The sequence below is a fragment of the Chiloscyllium plagiosum genome, unplaced genomic scaffold (assembly GCF_037043375.1).
Source record: "Chiloscyllium plagiosum isolate Xiang-an unplaced genomic scaffold, Cpla_swu_hap1 HiC_scaffold_42, whole genome shotgun sequence".
In the NCBI taxonomy this organism is placed as follows: domain Eukaryota; kingdom Metazoa; phylum Chordata; class Chondrichthyes; order Orectolobiformes; family Hemiscylliidae; genus Chiloscyllium; species Chiloscyllium plagiosum.
In genome coordinates, this window is record NW_028270180.1 from 16,420,538 (window position 1) to 16,441,401 (window position 20,864).

The following is a 20,864-nucleotide window of genomic DNA, read 5'->3' on the forward strand; positions in this document are numbered from 1 at the left end:
GTCCTGTCCATCTCTGAGCCACATTTCTGTAATGGCTATGATATCCCAGTCCCATGTTCCTAACCATGCCCTGAGTTCATCTGCCTTCCCTGTTAAGCCTCTTGCATTGAAATAAATGCAGTTTAATTTATCAGTCCTACCTGGTTCTCTGCTTTGGCCCTGCCTGTCCTGTATGTTTGACTTGCTTCTTTTCTCAACTGTCCCAGTCTCAGGTTGATCGCTTTCTTGAGTATCTCCCAGGGTTGAAACTTTATTGCTGGAACAGCACAGCAGGTCAGGCAGCATCCAGGGAACAGGAGATTCGACGTTTCGGGCACAGGCCCTTCTTCAGGAATGAGCAGAGAGTGTTCAGCAGGAGAAGATAAAAGGTAGGGAGGAGGGACTTGGAGGAGGGGAGTTGGAAATGTGATAGGTGGAAAGAGGTCAAGGTGAGGGTGATAGGTCGGAGTAGGGTGGAGGCGGAGAGGTCAAGAAGAAGACTGCAGGTCAGGAAGGCGGTGCCGGGCTGGAAGGATCCGGCTGAGACAAGGTGGGGGGAGGGGGGATGAAGAAACTGGTGAAGTCCAAGTTCATCCCCTGCGGTTGGAGGGTTCCCAGTCGGAAGATAAGACGCTCCTCCTCCGACCGTCGGGTTGTTGTGGTTTGGCGGTGGATGAGTCCAATGACCTGCATATCCTCGGTGGAGTGGGAGGGGGAGTTGAAATGCTGTGCCACAGGTTGGTTGGGTTGGTTCGTCCGGGTGGCACCTCTGGGCCACCCGGACGAACCAACCCAACCAACCTGTGGCACAGCATTTCAACTCCCCCTCCCACTCCACCGAGGATATGCAGGTCATTGGACTCATCCACCGCCAAACCACAACAACCCGACGGTCGGAGGAGGAGCGTCTTATCTTCCGACTGGGAACCCTCCAACCGCAGGGGATGAACTTGGACTTCACCAGTTTCTTCATCCCCCCTCCCCCCACCTTGTCTCAGCCGGATCCTTCCAGCCCGGCACCGCCTTCCTGACCTGCAGTCTTCTTCTTGACCTCTCCGCCTCCACCCTACTCCGACCTATCACCCTCACCTTGACCTCTTTCCACCTATCACATTTCCAACTCCCCTCCTCCAAGTCCCTCCTCCCTACCTTTTATCTTCTCCTGCTGAACACTCTCTGCTCATTCCTGAAGAAGGGCCTGTGCCCGAAACGTCGAATCTCCTGTTCCCTGGATGCTGCCTGACCTGCTGTGCTGTTCCAGCAATAAAGTTTCAACTTTGATCTCCAGCATCTGCAGACCTCACTTTCTATCTCCCAGGGTCCCAATCTCTCCCCCCCCCCCCCCCCACCACCACCACCTTACCAGTTTAAATCCTCCCGAGCAGCTCAAATAAATCTCCCTCCCAGTACATTAGTCCCCTTCCAACTCAGGTGCAATCCAGCCTTCTTGTACAGGTCACTTCTACCCCAGAAGAGATTCCAATGATCCAAAAATGTGAATCCTTCTCCCATTCATTACCTCCTCAACATGCAATCATCTGCTCTATGCTTCTATTCCTACCCTCTCTAGCTCGTAGCCCTGGGAGTAATCCAGATATTACTCTTGAGGACCTCCTTTTAAAATTCCTGTCTAACTCTCTCCATTCTCCCTTCAGAATCTCACCTTTTCCCTTCCTATGTTGTTTCCGATGTGTACAATGACACCCTTGAGAACATTCTGCACCCTCTCTGAAACATCCTTCATCCTGGCACCAGGGAAGAAACACACCACTCTGATTTTTTGCTGCTGGCCACAGAAACATCTGTCTGTGCCTCAGACCAGAGAATCCCCTAACACAATCGATTTATTTGAACCCGACATACCCCTCATTACATTAGAGCCCATCCCAATACCAGAAACTTGGCTGCTCGTGCTACATTCCTCTGAGAATCCATCACATTTTCCAAAATGGCATAATTGTTTGAAATGGGAATAGCCACAGAAGACTCCTGCATTACCTGCCTACCTCTCTTATCCTTCCTGGAGTTAACCCATCTATGTGACTGTATCTGCAGCTTTCAATATGATTGAGGCTGATCATCCAATTCCGCTTTCTCCACATACCCTTTGATCCCTTCAGCCCTAACTCCTTCTTGAAAATGTTTTGACCTCAGCCGTTTTCTGTGGCAGAGAATTCCACAGGCTCACCACTCTCTGGATGAGACATTTCTCCTTGTCTCAATTTTATAAGGCTTACCCCATATTCTTATGATTTGGAGATGCCGGTGTTGGACTGGGGTGTACAAAGTTAAAAATCACACAACACCAGGTTATAGTCCAACAGGTTTAATTGGAAGCACTAGCTTTCGGAGCGCTGCTCCTTCACAACCACCTGATGAAGGAACGGCGCTCAGAAAGCTCGTGCTTCCAATTAAACCTGTTGGACTATAACCTGGTGTTGTCTGATTTTTAACCCATATTCCTAGACAGTGATCCCTAGTTCCAGGCCATCTAGCCATCAGGGATATCCTTGATGTTTATCTTGTCCGGTCCTATTCGAATTTTATAGATTTCCATGGGATTGGCACCCACCCTCATTCTTTGACACTCCCAGTGAATATAGTCCAAATCTTTCTTTAAATGCCAGTCCTGCCATCCTAGGAATCAGAACTAGGCAGGCAGGAGGCTGGAAGAACACAGCAAGCCAGACAGCATCAGGAGGTGGCGAAGTCGACATTTCGGGTGTAACCTTTCTTCAGGACTCTTACAAGCAGGAAGCCAAATTACTTTTTAACAAAGCCCTAAAGCCCTCCATGATGAGAATGTTTGAGCTATAATTCAAATGCAGTCAGTAGCTATTATTTTCCTTGCAAATCTGACTTTTGACTTCTTCACTGCACTTTATATTGTGTACAGTCCAGTTTAACACATTTTATACAAGTCAGTCTGGTTTTTAAGCAATCCACAACAACATTTTTTCGTGCCTTGAATGACTGGTAATTGCAGCACGGGTGGAGATCCGGCCAGACATATTCCACTGCTCTCAGTGACAGTAAGTGTTTCTTGTGTGAAGGAATACGAATGCCCCAACCATCCCACCAAGTTTTCATTCCCATCGGCCAGACTTAAAATCTGCATTGCTATCCAGTCACTTTTATCAAGTTAGCATATGTATACAGGAACAGAAGTCAAGTAGGTGGCATGGTGCCTCAGTGATAAGCACTGCTGCCGCACAGTGCCAGGGACTCGGGTTCAATTCACCCTCAGGTGACTGTGTGGAGTTTGCACTTTCTCCCTGTGTCTGCTTGTGTTTTCTCCAAGTGCTCCGGTTTCCCCCCATGGTCCAAAGATGTGCAGGTTAGGTGGATTGGTCATGTTAAATTGTCTAGGGATGTACAGGGTGGGTGGGCTTGCCATGAGAAATGCAGGGTTATGGTATGAGTCTGGGTGGGATGCTCTTTAGAGAGTCGGTGTGGACTCAATGGGATGATTGACCTCCTTCCTCACTGCAGGGATTCTATGAAAAATTGGCTCACAGATTCATTTGGAAATCAATTAATACCTTGCATCTTTGTAATGTGCGGAGAAGGAAGGGGAGAAGACATAGAATCATAGAATCCCTACAGTGTGTAGGCAGGCCATTTGGCCCATTGAGTCCACACTAGCCCTCTGAAGAGCATCCCACCCAGACCCACCTCCCTACCCTAAATCTCTAATGCTGCATTTCCCATGGCTAATCCACCTAACCTACATGTCCCTGGACACTATGGACACATGGGCAAAGATAACTTTGGGCATTAGTTTGCAAATGAATGCCTTATTTGCTCTTGCTCTATAATATATAATGAGAATGGCAGAACCCTACATTGTAGAGGTAGCATTTGGGTTGGTACACTCAGCCTGTGTTGTCCATGAATATCAAAATAACTTTGTTCCCATCAACCCCCACCACTGGGAGCACTGCCAACATTAAAGTTCTGATCGTTACATGTCAAATCTTGCTTGTTACAATGAGGAGTGGTGTGGTTTCTTGTGCTGTCAAGTTTAATTAGTGTCACAGAACATCTTTATTAGGACATAGTTCAACAATACAAGCACTGGTCTGCTTTTAATATAATGCCATTGTTTAATAAGGTGATTAAATCAATCGAGATGTCAAGCTAAGACTCTGCTTTTGGTAAATGAGCACTGTTGTTGATGTTTTTTGAAATTTACTTTGCAATGTTTACCCTCTGGTAGTTCAAAGCTGGCTGAACAATTTTCTAGTTACCCAAAGTCCTTTTAAGTATCATTTTTAAACAACTGTGCAATAATCCTCAAATCTGCCAGAGGTTCTTTTATCTTGCTTTTGTCCACCTACATGTCTGTAATTCTTGCATGGTTAGCCCTGTTCTGTTTTACTTGGCTGTCAGCCCAGACCGGGTGACATCACCTGCTATTTCATCATTTCAGATTAGTACACAAGTATAAAATGCAGTGAAGAAGTCAGAAGTCAGATTTGCAAGGAAAATAATAGCTACTGACTGCATTTGAATTATAACTCAAAACATACCTCTGGTCAGGGAGGGCTCTCGGGCTGGGTTAAGAAGTAAACTGGCTTCCTGCTTCCCTACAGTAAGAGTCCTGAAGAAGGGTTACACCCGAAATATCGACTTCACCTCCCGATGCTGCCTGGCTTGCTGTGTTCTTCCAGCCTCCTGCCTGGCTGCTATAGTAAGCGGCTGACACAGGCTCTGTTTGTATTGAGTTAATGTAACTGTACTACTGTTGCTTTGAGGCGTGCAAGACTCTTATCTTACCCTGTGAGGCGCTGCCTATTCTTGCGACTTCCTGGCCGGTAGTGTGAGTGTTTACTACACACTTGAAAGCTTAACTTTGCTTTCGCAGGGCAAAGGATCTCTCCATCTGTGTAGAATATTGTTGTTGCTTTGACCGAAGGTATGCAGCAGCATTGGAGGATCATTATGTGAAAAAGAATGCACAGTTGTTTGCATCTGGAAAGGTAAGCACAGTCCACTGTGTGTTTGTGTTACTTTGTTGAAGTGTATGCTTTAATAAGTTCTCATGCATGTTTGAAATTAGCAATTCATTAAAAAAAAAGCCTGACAAGCCTGAGTGAAATAAAAATGCAAGGAAATTGCACCCGCTTCTGTGCGTATTAATTTGCAAATGTTTTCCTGTAAATCTTATAGTTTCCGGAAAATGAAGTTATTTCAGTCCGGAAAAGTAGCTAGAATAATAATCGTAGCTAGAATAATAATAATACAATGCAACTGCACTGAAAGGGGTTTCATAAATCAAGGTCTCTCTCACGTAAACAAAATGATTATACGAGATCTTGAAACAGGGTAGCGTGGTTAAAAGGTAGTCTCGTTTCCTGAGCCCTGATTATCATTTAAGGTTTGCTGTCAAGACCTTTCTAAACAATTAACAGTGACAAGCCTAGTCCCTCTATCCCCTTTTGAGTTTAAATATCAATCCATTTCCTTTTTTTCAGTATGAACCAAGTCTGGATTCACTCGCTCGATTGCAATCTAGTCCAAAAATGATTACAAATGTGAAACGGTTGCCCCTTAAATTATTCTAAGCAGACAATCATAGCTCCTGAAACAAAAAACAGAAATTGCTACGAAGACTCAGCGAGTCTGGCAGCATCTGTGGAGAGAAACCCACTGGATCCAAAAGGCTAACTCTGCTGTCTCTCCATAGATGCTGCCAGACCTACTGAGATTTAACAGCAATTTCTGTCTTTGTTTCTGATTCCCAGTTTGTACAGTTCCTTCGGTTTTTAATCATACCTCCTGATCATAATCGAAGAACTTCTACATGGCTTACATTACAAATAACTTCTTAATTTCAAAATCTTGGATAATCTTAAATAACTGTCTATAGTGAAATCTGTATTGAGATTGTGCACAGTTTAGGAATATGGAGGTAACGTTTTGCGTTGCAATTCCTGGAGTTAGGAAACTCAAAGAAGGTTGAAGACAAGTAATGTTCCAGATGTTGCAGTCAACATATCAGCTGGTGGGACTTGTCGTTATTTATACATAAGTGGCATAGCTGCTTCAGGCAAGGGGCAGGTGCCACTACTCAGTCGTTGCTACCAGAATTGCACCATTTCACACCTGGCTTTGCAAATATGGCTTATCATTGTCTACCTCACTCCAGAATGGTTCTTCCACAGTTACTAGAGGCTACATACATCATGGAGGGTCACATGCTATAATTATAAGCAGAAGGACCCTTTTAGTAATGTGGCAACCAATAATTACGTCCAATCAACCTCTCTGGCACTGAAAATTAACTAGTAAAATTGTAGAATTTCACCTCTTCACGTGTTATTTGTTATTGGAGATTTCTTTAAAAGGTTAAAGTTTTACTTCTCTTACTTGTCGCTTTCCTCTTGATACAATTCTGCCTTTTATGTGTTTTTTCTAAACCTGATTTGTCACTAACTTCACACACTCGAATGTACACTTCCTCCTCAGTGCATGTTCAATTGCTGTCTCAATCTTTCAGTTTGATGAAAGGAAACTACTTTTCTGAGATCCAGTTGCCCATTCCCTTTCCTGCATCGTTACCAGATAAGATGCAGCAACTTGCTAAGCAACACATTGGACTGCTTGAACAAGCTGAGACCAGTCTCGCTAATAGCAAATGGCACTAAAGGCTCTGCTGTATTTAATTCTGCGCTAAATTTTTTTCAGAAAGCAATCTGTGCCACTTGAATCGCAACTTAACGTAAACAAGTTCGAAATCTAATTTACTCCCCAAATAAAAATCGGAGTCAGTTTACAATAAAAGGCTCAATGGTCAAGTAAAGTCAATGCAGCCAGATTTCACCCATTTATATTCCTCATTTAAAGAGTTTACCAAGGATAGGGGTCTTGTGGCACAGTGGTTGTGTCTCTACCTCTAGTCTGGGTTCAAATGTAATAACTGCTGAACAAGTTAATTGGAAAATATCTGAAGTTTATTGGAATGCAATACTGAACTTCTGTTGATGGCTCACCAAGTGTTGATTACTCATGTTGAACATTACTGTCTAAGGTTTCTGGGTTTTCATGGAACCACAGCTTGAATTCTTAGAACTGTAGAATCGTTTTGCACAGAGGAGGCTATTTGGCCATTCAGTACATGCTAGCTCTTTATGGAACAATCCAGTCTAATCACATTCCACTGTCTCATCATCCAAGCCCTGTAAGCTGGTTGCCTCAGGAGAATTCCCCCTGTAACAGCGTTCTGGGTGTATCTCCACCCAAAGGCAGACCGCAGCGGTTCAAGAAGATGACTCACCACCACCACCTTCTCAAGGGCAATTATGAATGAACAACAAGTGTTGGCCCAGCCAGCATCACTCCTCATCCCATGAAGAAAAGAACCCATCCAATTTCTTTCAAGAACTTTTCTTTTCACACTCTACCTTGCAAAACAAGCAACATATAGATGCTTTTCTTGAAGACCTCCAGGATCATCTCCTAAGTAAATATGGCACCCTTTCCCATTCTTTCACTCTTTATCTGGAACAAAACGAGAAATCTTGATGGAGGCAGATTAAAAGAAGAGAAAAAAAATGCTGATTATGCAATACATTTGAGTGGTGTGGTAGAAGTTGAATATATGCTGAATGTAACAGACAAAGGAGGAAATGTATCTGAAAAGATAATTGTTCCTACTAAGTAATTCTATTTCCTCCTCAGATTCTGAGTTAAGCAAGAACTAGCAGAGCACATTCAAAGCTGTGGTAAGTTTAACTTTGTTCTTATAGTTAGAAGAAATTGCAAAATTTTTAATGTACTCTGACTAAGATGTTGAAGAGAATAATTAGCATTAGCATATATATAAATGCAATTCGAAAAAAAAATTCCCTAGGTGTATTGAACTCTGGCTAAGATGTCCAATAGAATAATTAGCGCTGATATATATATATATATAAATATATATATATATAAATGTTTTAAAATGGAATGGAATAATTTGATGCAACTTAGAAAATTAAAAGTAACCAAGGGTGTCATAAGTTTGGTCATGTCGCTTTCTATATTTATATTGTCAGATGGTACAGACCTGCCTTTATGCTCAAGCGCAATAGTGACATCTAGAGGCTGAGCACCATTTCTGCGGGAAATGAAACAGACCAGGATCCTCCCTGTTATCCTCAATTCCTTATTCAGAGAGCAGCCAAGTCAGAAACATTAGCATTATTTACTGTGATCACCAAGTTAATTTATTGCAACTGAAGCAATTGGCTCTCAAGAGCAACTAGGGATGGGCAATAAATGCTGGCTCAGCCAGTGACATAAGTGAATAAAATATTTTTATAAGGTGGTCGAAATAGCATAAGATTCTTACACTTAGGATAAGAAAAATAAATGTTCCTAGCTAATTGTTTTTACTGTGTCATTTCCTGTGGCTGTCGGGATCAGCTTAACCTTTAATATTTCACATCAAGGTTGAATAATAGCCTGCTGAGCTCACTAGCTCTGTTTCCTCATGACAAGTGTTGAAATAACAGATGTTTTTTCAAAAAAAGGTTTTAATCATGTTAAATAAATGCATGAGATGCCTGTTCCTGAGGGAAGAACAGTGACATGTTAAGTTGAGACTTAAGTTCTTGTGCAGCAGCAAGCTTTATTGAACGTAAGTATAGGATGGTTAGAGAGCACCTTAGCTGGAACCAGTTCCATGTTTTTGTTATTGACAGGATGAGAGTGTCTTTGGCTCGGCCTACATTTATTGCTCTGCCCTAATTGCTCAGAGTCAACCACATTGCTGTGACCTGGAGTCACATGTAGGCCAGATCAAGTAAGGATGACAATTGCCTTCCCTGAAGGGCATTAGTGAACCGGATGGGTTTGTCCAACAATGGGATTCATGGTCATCATTAGACTACTAATTCCAGATTTTTATTGAACTCAAATGCCGTGGCGAGATTTGAACCCAAGTCCTCAGAACGTTACCTGGATCATCTCCCAAATATGATCTGATATCACCAAGGTATGGCTCCTTTTATACATGCACAGTATCTATAATTAGAGTAAAATTTCCTTGATTCTGCATCTCCCCCAAGAACCTTTCCAGTTTTCTTTTAACATTGGATATTGAACTCTTCTATCTGAATTCCTTCCTCACCCCTACAACTATTTTTTTTTTGCTTGAGGAATGGTGTCTCAGTGGTTAGCACTGCTGCCTCACAGCACCAGGATCCCAGGTTTGATTCTGGCCTTGGGTGACTGTCTATGTGGAGTTTGTACATTCCATGTCTGTGTGGGTTTCCTCTGGGTGCTCTGGTTTTCTCCCACAGTCCAAAGATGTGCAGGTCAGGTGAATTGGCCATGCTAAATTGCCCATAGTGTTAGGTGCATTAGTCAGAAAGAAATGGTTCTGGCTGGGTTACTCTTCAGAGGGTCGGTGTGGACTTGTTGGGTCGAAGGGCCTGTTTCCACACTGCAGGGAATCTAATTGGAAAAAAATCTAATTTCCAACAACATTCTCAACAATTTTCGACATGATCTGTTTATCACTCCCAAGGGAGGTGATCGCATTAGTGGGGTGAAGTGGCAGCTTCTGACAATGGCTTGTTGTTGGGCTGTGATGCTTATGAAGACATTAATGTCACAGTGGTGAAGGTCAAAGGGCAAAAAGAAAGCTCCAGGACTTGGAAGATCCCTGCCTCTTGATAGAGGGATGAGAAAAGTGAAATTCACATTGTCTGGTCATTCTGTATTGCTTCCTGATCTGGATGCACCTTAAAGATAAAGAAAAGAGCATAAAAGGCATCCTGAAGACAGCTATGGAGGTGAGGAAGTGAAGACTTTTCCACTCCAGTACAACTTTCTCCATAGGTAGTGCAACACCAACTGCTGCAGGGAATACAGAAAATGACCTCTTCACAGCTCTGAGAAAGTAAAGTTATGCTATTGCAAATATGATATGGAGGTGCCAGTTTTCGAATGGGGGGGGTGCAAATTTAAAAATCATACAACACTGGGTTATAGTCCAACAGGATTATTTGCACTTCCAAATAAACCTGTTGGACTATAACCTGGAGTTATGTGATTTTTAACATTATAAGTATAGACTTACTTGACTCCTGATGAAGGGTTCCTGCCCGAAATGTCAATTTTCCTGCTCCTCAGATGCTGCCTAACCGGCTGTGCTTTTCCAGCACCATTCTAATCTTGACTTTCTTGAAGGGTCAACGTCAGCATCAGGAACTGTCATGGCAAGAGGTTCAATGGTGCCAGGAAGGACAAATGAGTGAAGATGTTCCTCAGATTATTTCTCTACAGCAGCCTCTATTAGATTTTTGCAAGTCTTGTTGAACTTTGATCAGATCAAGGTCATTTTGATTCTCATCTGAATGCTTTTCCCTTGTATTTGTGTCAATAAAGTGTAATTTCTTCACCAAGAGAATGGTGAGCCTGCAGAGTTCTCTGCCAAGAGTGTGGTCAAAGCTTAAACATTGAATATTTTTAAGAAAAAATGTGGTATGCTTTTTTGGGCTAAAGGGATTAAAGAGGGAGCAGACCGAGTTGGATGATCAGCCATGATCATACTGAATGGTGGAGCAAGCTCGAAGGGCTAGGAGAAAGTGAGGACTGCAGATGCTGGAGTGTCTGAGTTGAAAATTGTGGTGCTGGAAAAGCACGGCAGGTCAGGCAGCATCCGACGAGCAGGACAATCAACATTTCGGACATAAGCCCTTCGTGGCCTACCCTTGCTCCTGTTCTCTATATTTCTATGCTCTGTAAGTGTAGATTGAAATATCTCTCTAGTGTGCCTCTGGCATGCGGTTGGAACTGCATTGCTGCTTTAAGATAACTTACTTGTGAGTTAGGAATCACTTTGCCCCTGGTCTTTTTGGCTGCTGCTTGTAATGGTTACTACATGGAATGTGTTCAGTCAAGTAACCATGCAAATGTATTGCTTCCACTGGGATTTCTCATAAGAGTTCCCATCACTGGCACTTTAATCAAATCAAAGGATCCTCTGTCTCTGTCATAATATCCTTGTTTTCCAGTGTTTTGTGAAGAAACAAATCAGAATTGGCAACATCTTGCTTCAGGGCATCATTGTCCTTGGAGTATTCTGTTCCTGCCTCTTTTGGCCATTCTTCAAAGCAAGATTTATCCACCAATGATCCTTGGGATGCGCTTCAACAGTCTGTCTGACTGGGCAACGAGCCAACCTCAGTCTCTGCTACAAATGTTGCATAAAAAATGTTCATAGTTCTGTGTGGCAGTTCTATTTAATTTGGCTTGGAATAATACACACAGTCTTTACAATCTCTATTCCATGATGTGGAGGTGCCAGTGTTGGACTGGGGTGGACAAAGTTAAAAATCACACAACACCAGGTTATAGTCCAACAGGCTTATTTGGAAGCACTAGCTTTCGGAGCGCTGCTCCTTCATCAGGTGGTAGGTGAAAATGAGGACTGCAGATGCTGGAGATTAGAGTCGAGAGTGTGATGCTGGAAAAGCACAGCAGGTCGGGCAGCATCCAAGGAGCAGAAGAATCGATGTTTCGATCAAGAGACCTTCATCAGGTGATAGGTACCCACCTTTTTCACTGATCTTAATGTTGCCTGAACTCCAAGGTTGAATGGAAGACAGCCTGAAGACTTCAATTCACAACCATGGGGAAGCATTTGAAACAATTAATACACCTCTCCCAGTGTCCAGTTCAGAAATAATTTGTTTGGCCATTTACCATAATATCTCCATTTGCCATAACACCATGCAGATGTTCCAGGGTCAGTGATCTACTGTCAGAGGTGCTGCCTTTTGAACAAAACTCGCTGACTGCCTTACATGTGTAAAAGATCCCATGGCACTAGTTTGAGCAAGACCAGGAGAGTTCTCCCCAGTGTCCCGATTAATGTTTATCCTCAGCAAAACCAAATCTGCTCACCATCATGGGACACCCCACTGCGTGAAAATTGGCGGCTGTGTTTCCTGCATTAACAACCATGATTAAACTTTTTATAAAAGGATTTAATTGCCTATCAAGTTCCTTGGGAGTGTTGGAGGGAATTAGACAAATAGAATCTTCAGCCTGAGTGAGTCGTAACAAAGTGGTCTTTATTCAACCTTGTACCAACACAGTGTGGGAGAGACCTCAGAGTCAAGCTCCAAGACACTCGGCCATTTAACGCTCCAAACAACACATTTAAACGTTTTTGCCTCACAATGGTAACATTGGTGCAAAATAAACTTTATTCAGACATTTACTGCAAAAAACAGGATGCAGTTTATTTTCTTGTGAGTTCTCTAATTTCACAGGACTTCCACATCCGTGATATCTTCTGAGCTTGGCTGCCCCCACCATCTACTCCTAGCACCCAAGCTTTCCCTTATTATTAATGCTCGCATGACTATCTTGATCAATTCCAGTGGCCTCTGAACCTTATGAACTGCTCACTGCTCCCTTACAGTTAAACTATCTGAGCTGCACTAATTCTTTATAAGGATATATTTCACTCTTAACCCTACTCCCTATCGCTTGTCCAGGCTAATGTTATTTGTTCTGTGTTCTGTAGCATTCAGTTTCTGTTTTGGCATTTCTCACTTTTTACACTCCTGTCCTCCTTGCCCTGCATCAGGGGGCATCTCAAAATTGTGAAATATTCATTTTTTTCATTCTCTAGCTGGTCCAGCATTTGCTGCCCATCCCTCAAACCGAGTGGCAGCTTAGCCATTTCAGAGGGTGGTTAAATGCCAACCTCATTGCTGAGGGTCTGGAGTCACATGTAGGCCAGGCCACATAAGAACGGCTGATTTATTTCCCTAACGGGCCCTTTTGAACCAATGGATTTTAACCACAGTTAATAACAGTTTCATGGCCGCTGTCACACAGTCTAGGTTTAAATTCCAGATTTATTAATTCAATTTAAATCTCACCAGCTGCCCTGGCAGAATTTGAACCCATGACCCCAGGGAACATCCCTGGACCTCTGGATTACGACATCACTTCTCCTCTAACAATGCTAAGTACGGTAAATAAAAGTTATTTCCTAAAGATGCAACAATGCTATCAAGTATTACGTTGACCAAGCCATTTGGCAAATTTGTGGATCCATAAGATCTTAAGATATAGGAGCAGAAATAGGCATTTCAGTCCATCGAGTCTGCTCCACCATTAATGAGATCATGGTTGATCTGAAAATCCTCAACCCTACTTTCCTGCCTTTTAACCCTTGTCAGTTAATTCGATAACCTTTCTGAATGAACACCAGTCTTTCTTTGCCTCAAATATGCTTAATGGCCCAGCCGCGACAGCCCTCTGTGGTAAAAGCTTCCACAGATTCATTGCCAACTGAGCAATATCTCATCTCTGTCTTAAATTTGTGATCCCGTTTTCGAGATAATGCTCTCTGGTCCTCGATTCTCCCCAAGGGGAAAGTCTATAAAGCCAACGCAACCCTTCCCACAATTCTCAGGATCCTAAAGTAGCCAATTTTTTAACGCTCTGTCAAGATCTCTTCTCTCGCCTTTCAGAGCAGACCAGAAAAGCATATAATCAGACAAGTCCCAGATATTTAAGATGTCTACCTTGACTTATGAATTAAATGTCCTGTTTGGAAAAGAGAGGGTTTTACCATGAAAGATGGGTTAGATTGACGGTGCTATATTGGAAACTGTGCAGGAAGCTGTGGCTGATGGATTTTGTCACTGACTAAATGGCAGTTGCCTCTTGCCTCTCATTGGGTGCTGCATGTCCATTAATGAAAGCTATACGAACACAATTGGCTGCTTTTCCCTTAATTGTTCACCAGTTACTTTGGGGCTGCATCATGGAAATGGTTAGGGTAGGTATTGGTCACACGTGTTCTACTTAAATACATCCACCCCCACTGCACATTGGCGGCACAGTGTACCATCTAGAAGGTGCACTGCCAAAATTCACCATGGCTCCTTTGGCATCACTTAACAAATCTGCGACCTCTGCCATCTAGAAGGTCAAGGGCAGCAGGCTCATGGGAACATCACCACCTACAAGTCACCATCCTGACTTGGAAACGTCCCACTATCACCAGAGCAAATTCCTCCCTTGCTAACTGCACTGTGGATGAACCTGCTCCACATGGACTGCAGCAGCTCAAGAGGGTGCCTCACTATCACCATCTCCAAAGAAAATTAGGCTTTACCAGACACAACCACATCTTAGGAACCACTGTTAAAAAAAAAATTTGCTCTCTAGCTCCATCCTTGCCCTTCAGGTTAAAACATACCATTTTCATAGAACCCTGCCAATACAGAAGCAGGTCAATCAGCCCATGCCACCCCTCTGAAGAGCATTCATCCCACCTTACCCTATCCTTGTAACCCTGCATTTCCCATGGCTAATTCACCAAACCTACATATCCTTGGACCCTAAGAGCAATTTTGAGTCAAAAAGTGTGGTGCTGGAAAAGCACAGCCGGTTAGGCAGCATCTGAGGAGCAGGAGAGTCAATGTTTCAAGCATAAGCTCCTCCTGATGAAGAGTTTATGTTGGAAACATCAATGCTGCTGGCTCCTTGGATGCTGCCTGACCGGCTGTGCTTTTCCATCACCACACCTTTTGACTCTGATCTCCACTAGCTGCAGACCTTACTTTCTGCTACAATGAGCAATTTAACATGGTCAATCCACCTAACCAGCACATCTTTGCATTGAGAGGGAAACTGTGACACTTGGAGGAGGCCCACGCAGACACGGAGAGAACATGTCCACGTAATCAGTTACCTGAAGCTGGAATTAAACCCGGTCCCCTGGTGCAGTGAAGCAGCAGTGCTAAGCACTGAGCCATCATGATCTAGCTTTTGGTTGTCCTTCTAATTTCAGTTCATCCTCCATTTCTCTTTAATCCTCAGGGAAAAGAGTCAGAGAGTCATAGATATGTACAGCGCGGAAACAGACCCTTCAGTCCAACTCGTTCTTGCCAACCAGATATCCCAACCTAATCTCAGCCCATATGCCAGCATTTGGCCCATATCCCTCTAAACCCTTCCCATTCATATACCCATCCAGGTGCCTTTTAAATGCTGTAACTGTACCAGCCTCCACCACTTCCTCTGGCAGTCCTCCATATACGCACCACCCTCTGAATGAAAAAGTTGCCCATTAGGTCCCTTTTATATCTTTCCCCTCTCAACTTAAACCTACACCCTCAAGTTCTGGACACCCCCATGCCAGGGAAAGGACTTTGTCTATTTATCCTATCCATGCCCCTCATGATTTTATAAATCTCTGTAAGGCCTCCGATGCTCCAGGGAAAGTAGCCCCCAGCCTATTCAGCCTCTCCCTATAGCTCAAATCCTTGTCATGATTTGGAGATGCCGGTGTTGGACTGGGGTGTACAAAGTTAAAAATCACACAACACCAGGTTTATAGTCCAACAGGTTTAATTGGAAGCACACTAGCTTTCGGAGCGCTGATCCTTCTTCAGGACAACCATCTGATGAAGGAGCGTCGCTCCGAAAGCTAGTGCTTTTTAACATCCTTGTAAATTTTTTCTGAACCCTTTCAAGTTTCACAACATCCTTCTGATAGGAAGGAGACCAGAATTAAGCCTCTTTGAGTGCTGAAGGTGCCCTATATCTCCTCGTCATTCAATTTTCCAGATTTAAACATTTGAAAAGCAAGATGAAGGAGATATATGGAGCTGCAGAAACACAGCTTCTCATCAGCACCTTCTGTTTTAGGCAGCAGCACAGTGTCATTGAATAAGTGTCTGCATCAGACCGCTGCCTGAGGCAATTGACAATGTTTCACTTCTCTTGCAGCTGCTCCAGGTTTCTCCTACACGTCTACATTTATGACTGTCAGCAAGTCATGAGACATGAGTCACCGAGTATTCGGATCTGCTTATTTGAATATTTTCACAAGGCCAGATAGAGATCATTGCTCCTTTGTGTAGAGGTATGTTTGATTACATGTAATATATGTCGACAATGAAAATTCACACTAAGGATTTGTGCGAAACATTTGCAATTCGAGTGCTTTGCAAAAATCAGCAACTCACTGATTAATTTGTGCTTCTCGGCTATAGGGAGTAAAATGATTCAAAGCTGACAAAATATGATCGATCCATAGGAGACCCGGAGAGATCAGAAGCGGAAAGGGTTAGCACTGTGACCAACAAGGACCTTCTGCATTTATGTAAACCAGAAGCATCTTTAAACAAGGTGTAAAAAGATGTGAGAAAAACAAGCAGCGACAGGTGGACAGAAAAGTGAAGGTGATGACAGGATGTGGTCTGATTGAGAGAGGTCAGGGAAGGGTAAGTCCGATTCTCAAAGAGGTGAGGACTAATTGGAGGAGTTGAAATCAAGATTGAACAACACACAAAACCAGAGACGTAGAAAGGGAAAAAAATAACTGGAACCTCTCGACCTGAAACAGTAACGCCACGGATAGAAATACACTGTTGAAAGTTTTTGCAACTTTTTCCATGTTTATTTTGGATTTCTGCCATCCAGAATCATTGTCATTGTCATCGGAAGTTGAGGCACCTGCTCAGGTTAGACTTAAGATAAAAAGTGAAGTCACTATAGTCTTATGACACTACGGACAACTGTCACCTTAGAGAGAGGTGACTGGTGGCAGCTTAACGTGAGTGTCACCACACCTCAGGAAAGTGGAGAGGTTGAGAAAGAGAGTCCTTCATTGTAACCTCAGACAGTGTAAGAATTGAACCTGAGCTAACCAACCCCCAGTTTTAGGTTAAGTTAAAAATCATTTAACACCAGGTTAGTTTGTTCAATATACCGTATCAGTTGCATGACACTGTGATCTTGTGCTATAAATTCTGTGTCCTACGATCCTGCCATACTAGCTATCTGACAAAGGAGCAGTGCTCCGAAAGCTAGTGCTTCCAAATAAACCTGTTGGACTATAACCTGGTTTTGTGTGATTTTTAACTTTGTCCACTGCAGTCCAACACCGGCTCCCCCACATCACGGTTTTAGGTTGGACTGATGAAACCTTCAATGATGAATAGCTGACAGATATAGTAGGTAACTAGCACTTGTTAGCAAGTTTACAACATTTTGTCTTTGCCAGACACAGCTATTAAATCAGAAATGCAAATTTGCTTAACCTAAAAGATTACAAATCAATAATTAAAACAGTCAAGCTGTATTGATGTAGCCACTTTGATGGGAATGGATGTGGTCTATCGTGTTTTGCTCAAAAGCTTAAGCTTCATTTTACATGCCATGTCTGTCCAATGATCAAATGCTGACATAATCATAATAACTTAAGTTAGTAAAAGGTTCCCGCTCTTCAAGATGACCTGATTACAAACCATGGTTTGTTTCTCATCTCAAGAAATCTTTCCCAATTTCCCAAATCCAAGTTGGCAGAAGTCTTTGAGAGGATTTGTCTCTTACCTTTTCTTACTAAACTCTCCTCATGCTCCTATGGGATTCCCTCACATATGATTAACCCCCATCTTACCAAGCGCAATCTCACAACAACTCGCCACTCAGCAGATATCCCAGAATTCACCGGCACCCCTTGCACACACGTCATCTTTAAAAGCCTGGTGTGCACCTGGACAAGCACAGTCAGTCCAGAACTTCCCCGCAGGATTCCTGACATTGGCCCTGGACATGGCAGACATGGGGAAATATCTATCTCTTGGTGTTCCTGCTGAATGGATGGTGCCAACATGGGACTTCCTCTTCACCAAGCACCAGCACAGGAGGCAATGCCACCAGAGTATGGCCAGCCTGGCTCATGGTTAAAGCAGGCTTAGCCATCTGAGGCATTGCCCAGCATTGTAGAAAGAAGGTCAACAGTCTGCCAGGATAAGTTCTACCATCTTCTCTCCCGTACCTTACACCGCAATGCTACAAAATCCATTTCCCCACAAGGCTCACACTCTACACTGTCACTATTGGCTGCAACATCTCCCCCACTCGCTCTCACCTAGCTCAACCTCTAACCCTGCATGCCCTGTGTGCTGCCTACTCACTCAAATGGGACACCTTCCCAACCTGCAGTAATAACTGTGCCACCCACCTCTACCTCCTGCATTACCTGCCCCTCTCTCATTCCTTGAGGAGAATAGCCCACAAGAAGTCCACAGAAAGAGCCAAGGTGGTCAGTAGGCCATCCAACATTCAGATTCCCAACCCTTAAAGAGGATAGGGCCCTGACTCTGACCATCCTGAGCAGGACCTGGACTGGTATTGGAGGCTGTTCTTGACTTACAGTTCCAGGGTCCAATGAGGGAATGGCTGTCCCCATTGACTTGACTAAAGCCGGCTGATAACTATGACAAGCTTCTGGCTTTGTGCTTGCATTAAATAGGCAAGATATGGGACTGGTATCTAGGCTGAGGGGGACAAAGTGCCAAAAAGCAGTGCACAGCGTGGATGCTGTGAGCATCCAAGTAGTGGTAGAATGATTGAGCTATACTAAGAGATGCAGCCAGGTTCACTCCCTGAGCTGGGGCTGTGTGTCCCTGAGCACACAGTGTCCTTGCTGCAGCAATACAAGAGTTTCCAGTACGGCCCCAGACACAGCATTGTAAAGAAGAAGCATCCTGTAAGTGGATTGAGGATGTGCCATCAGCGTTCTCAGACAAAACTCATAAACATGAAGGTTCAGGTGGCCTGTGCCTTTTCTTATGTGCCATTAGATATTGATGCCTGGTTTCCAATGGGGGGGGGGCAAGTGGTGAGTTAAATCCGCCAACTCTGGTTTCCTCAAGTCATCAAAGGTGTTTGGTGAGTTTGGTTCGATGTGAGGTTGATTACTAATGAGACAGTCTGAGCTGTTAACAAGGTGTTTCACAAAGCGTAAGGACCATCAATTCATTGCTGCCTAATGAGAATCTCGCCACATTGCACGTAAAAAGCAGAAAAGGTGGCACGGGTTCCTCCCAACGTTGAGAATGGCCTCGCTAGACTTGTCACCAATTCTGCTGGGCGAGAGTGAGGACTGCAGATGCTGGAGATCAGAATCAAGATGTGGTGCTGGAAAAGCACAGCAGGTCAGTTCACTAATGTCCTTTAGGGAAAGAAACTGCTGTCCTTCCCTGGTTTGGCCAACATGTCACTCCAAGACCCACAACAATGTGATTGACTCTTAACTGCCCTCTGGACAATAAATACTGGCCTAGCCATGGAGGTGCTCATCCTGTGAATGAATAAAGGGAAAAAAAATCACTACAATAATCACCTCTGCCCCAAACACTCTTGAAGTTTTGGTATGCTCCTGTTGCCTCCTGTGAAAACTGATGCAAAATACCTATTCAGTTCCTCCGCAATTTCTTTGTTCCCCATCACTACTTCTCCAGCTTCAATTTCCAGCACTCCAATGTCCACGCTTGCCTTTTTGATATCTCAAAAAACTCTTGAAGTCTTCTTTTATATTGTAAGCTGGATGGGGAGTTGCTTTCCATGGGGAAGCAACAGGAGGCTATTCCAGCCTGACAATAGACACTCTGGCCAGAGATGGCTTAATAGAATAATCAAGAATTGATTTTAGCTTCAAAAAACCCCAGAGAGTTTGAAACTTTCGGTGCCGCTTTGGGAGGAACCTGATTGGGTCAGAAGGAAAGTGGGTTAACTTGTGAAATTTCAAGATGAGGCATGTTGGTTAGACATCTGCAGAGTAGTGAAAGATTGAGAAAGCCTACATTTTCAGTTTCATGAATGCCCATGTCATAGTTCACAGGACAGGACTAATGAGAGCAGTCATGTCAAGCTAAAGATTTGCTGTAGAAGGATAACTGCTATAATATGACAGTGTTTGGGAATAGATACAACTTCCTATGGAGCAAGCTGCCAGAGGAGGTGGAGGAGGTTGGTACAATTACAACATTTCCATAGAATCCCTACAGCATGGAAACAGGCCATTCGGCCAACAAGTCCCACACCGACCCTCCGAACAGTAACCCCCTCAGACCCATTCCCTACCCTATATTTACCCCTGACTAATACACCTCACCTACACAAACCTGAACACTACTGGCAATTTAGCATAGCCAATTCACGGAACCTGCACATCTTTGGATTGTGGGAGGAAACCGGAGCAGCCGGAGGAAACCCCATGCAGACATAGGGAGAATGTGCAAAGTCCACATGGATAGTTGCCCGAGGCTGGAATTGAAGCCGGGTCTCTGGTGCTGTGAGGCAGCCATGCTAACCACTGAGCACCGTGCCGAGTTTCTGCAACAATTTCTGTTTTTGTTACAAAAGTTTCCAGTCCTGGGGTTGGGCTTGAATCCAATTGGTTACATGTAGCTAGTAACTTAGCTATTGGATAGAGAGGGAGGTAGTGTCACAGTGGTGTCATCAAGCGAGTAGGTAATCTAGAACTCTAAGTTAGTGTTCCAAATCCAAGTTGGCAGAAGTCTTTGAGAGGATTTGTCTCTTACCTTTTCTTACTAAACTCTCCTCATGCCCCTATGGAGTTAAGAATCTAGTGAAGACCATGAATCCCTTGTCAGCCATGGTTGCCCCTTCTCCTTTGTATGTTTCTTCTTCCTTGGGATGATTTCTGCTGTGCCTCACCTTGAGGGGTGACCTTACAGAAGTTTGTAACATCATGAGCGGTATAGATAAGATGAATGACAGGTGCCTTTTCCCTTAGTTGAGGTTTTCAAGACTAGGGGACATTTTTTAAGGTGAGAGGAGAAAGATTTAAAAAAGATACGAGGGGCAAATTTTTTTTACACAGGTAGTAGTTTGCGTGTGGAATGAACTTCCAGAGGAAATGGTGGATGCGGGTACAGGTATAACATTGAGAAAACATTGAGGTAAGTACGTGGATTAGAGATGTTTGCAGGCGATGGGATAAAAGCAGGCAGCTGGGACTAGTTTAGTTTTGGATTATGTTCAGCGTGGACTGGTTGGACCAAAGGGTCTGTTTCCATGCTGTATGATTCTATGACTCATTCATT

At 43.7% G+C, this 20,864-nt stretch overlaps 1 protein-coding gene across 6 annotated transcripts in view; it reads left to right on the top strand.

Annotated features, from left to right (window-relative positions):
* The first annotated feature begins 4,460 nt into the window (after window positions 1-4,460).
* Window positions 4,461-20,864, top strand: part of prmt2ip (PRMT2 interacting protein) — an 89,189-nt gene continuing 72,785 nt past the window's right edge. For 2 of the 6 annotated variants that reach the window (XR_006309837.2, XR_006309838.2), the window contains exons 1-3: window positions 4,461-4,961; window positions 7,663-7,706; window positions 15,733-15,868. The gene's annotated coding sequence lies outside the window, so the exon portion shown is untranslated. Of the gene's footprint in view, window positions 4,962-7,662; window positions 7,707-8,666; window positions 8,960-15,732; window positions 15,869-20,864 lie in introns of all 6 variants that reach the window. The other 4 variants (XM_087982068.1, XM_087982067.1, XM_043680622.2 and 1 more) reach the window with 4 other exon arrangements.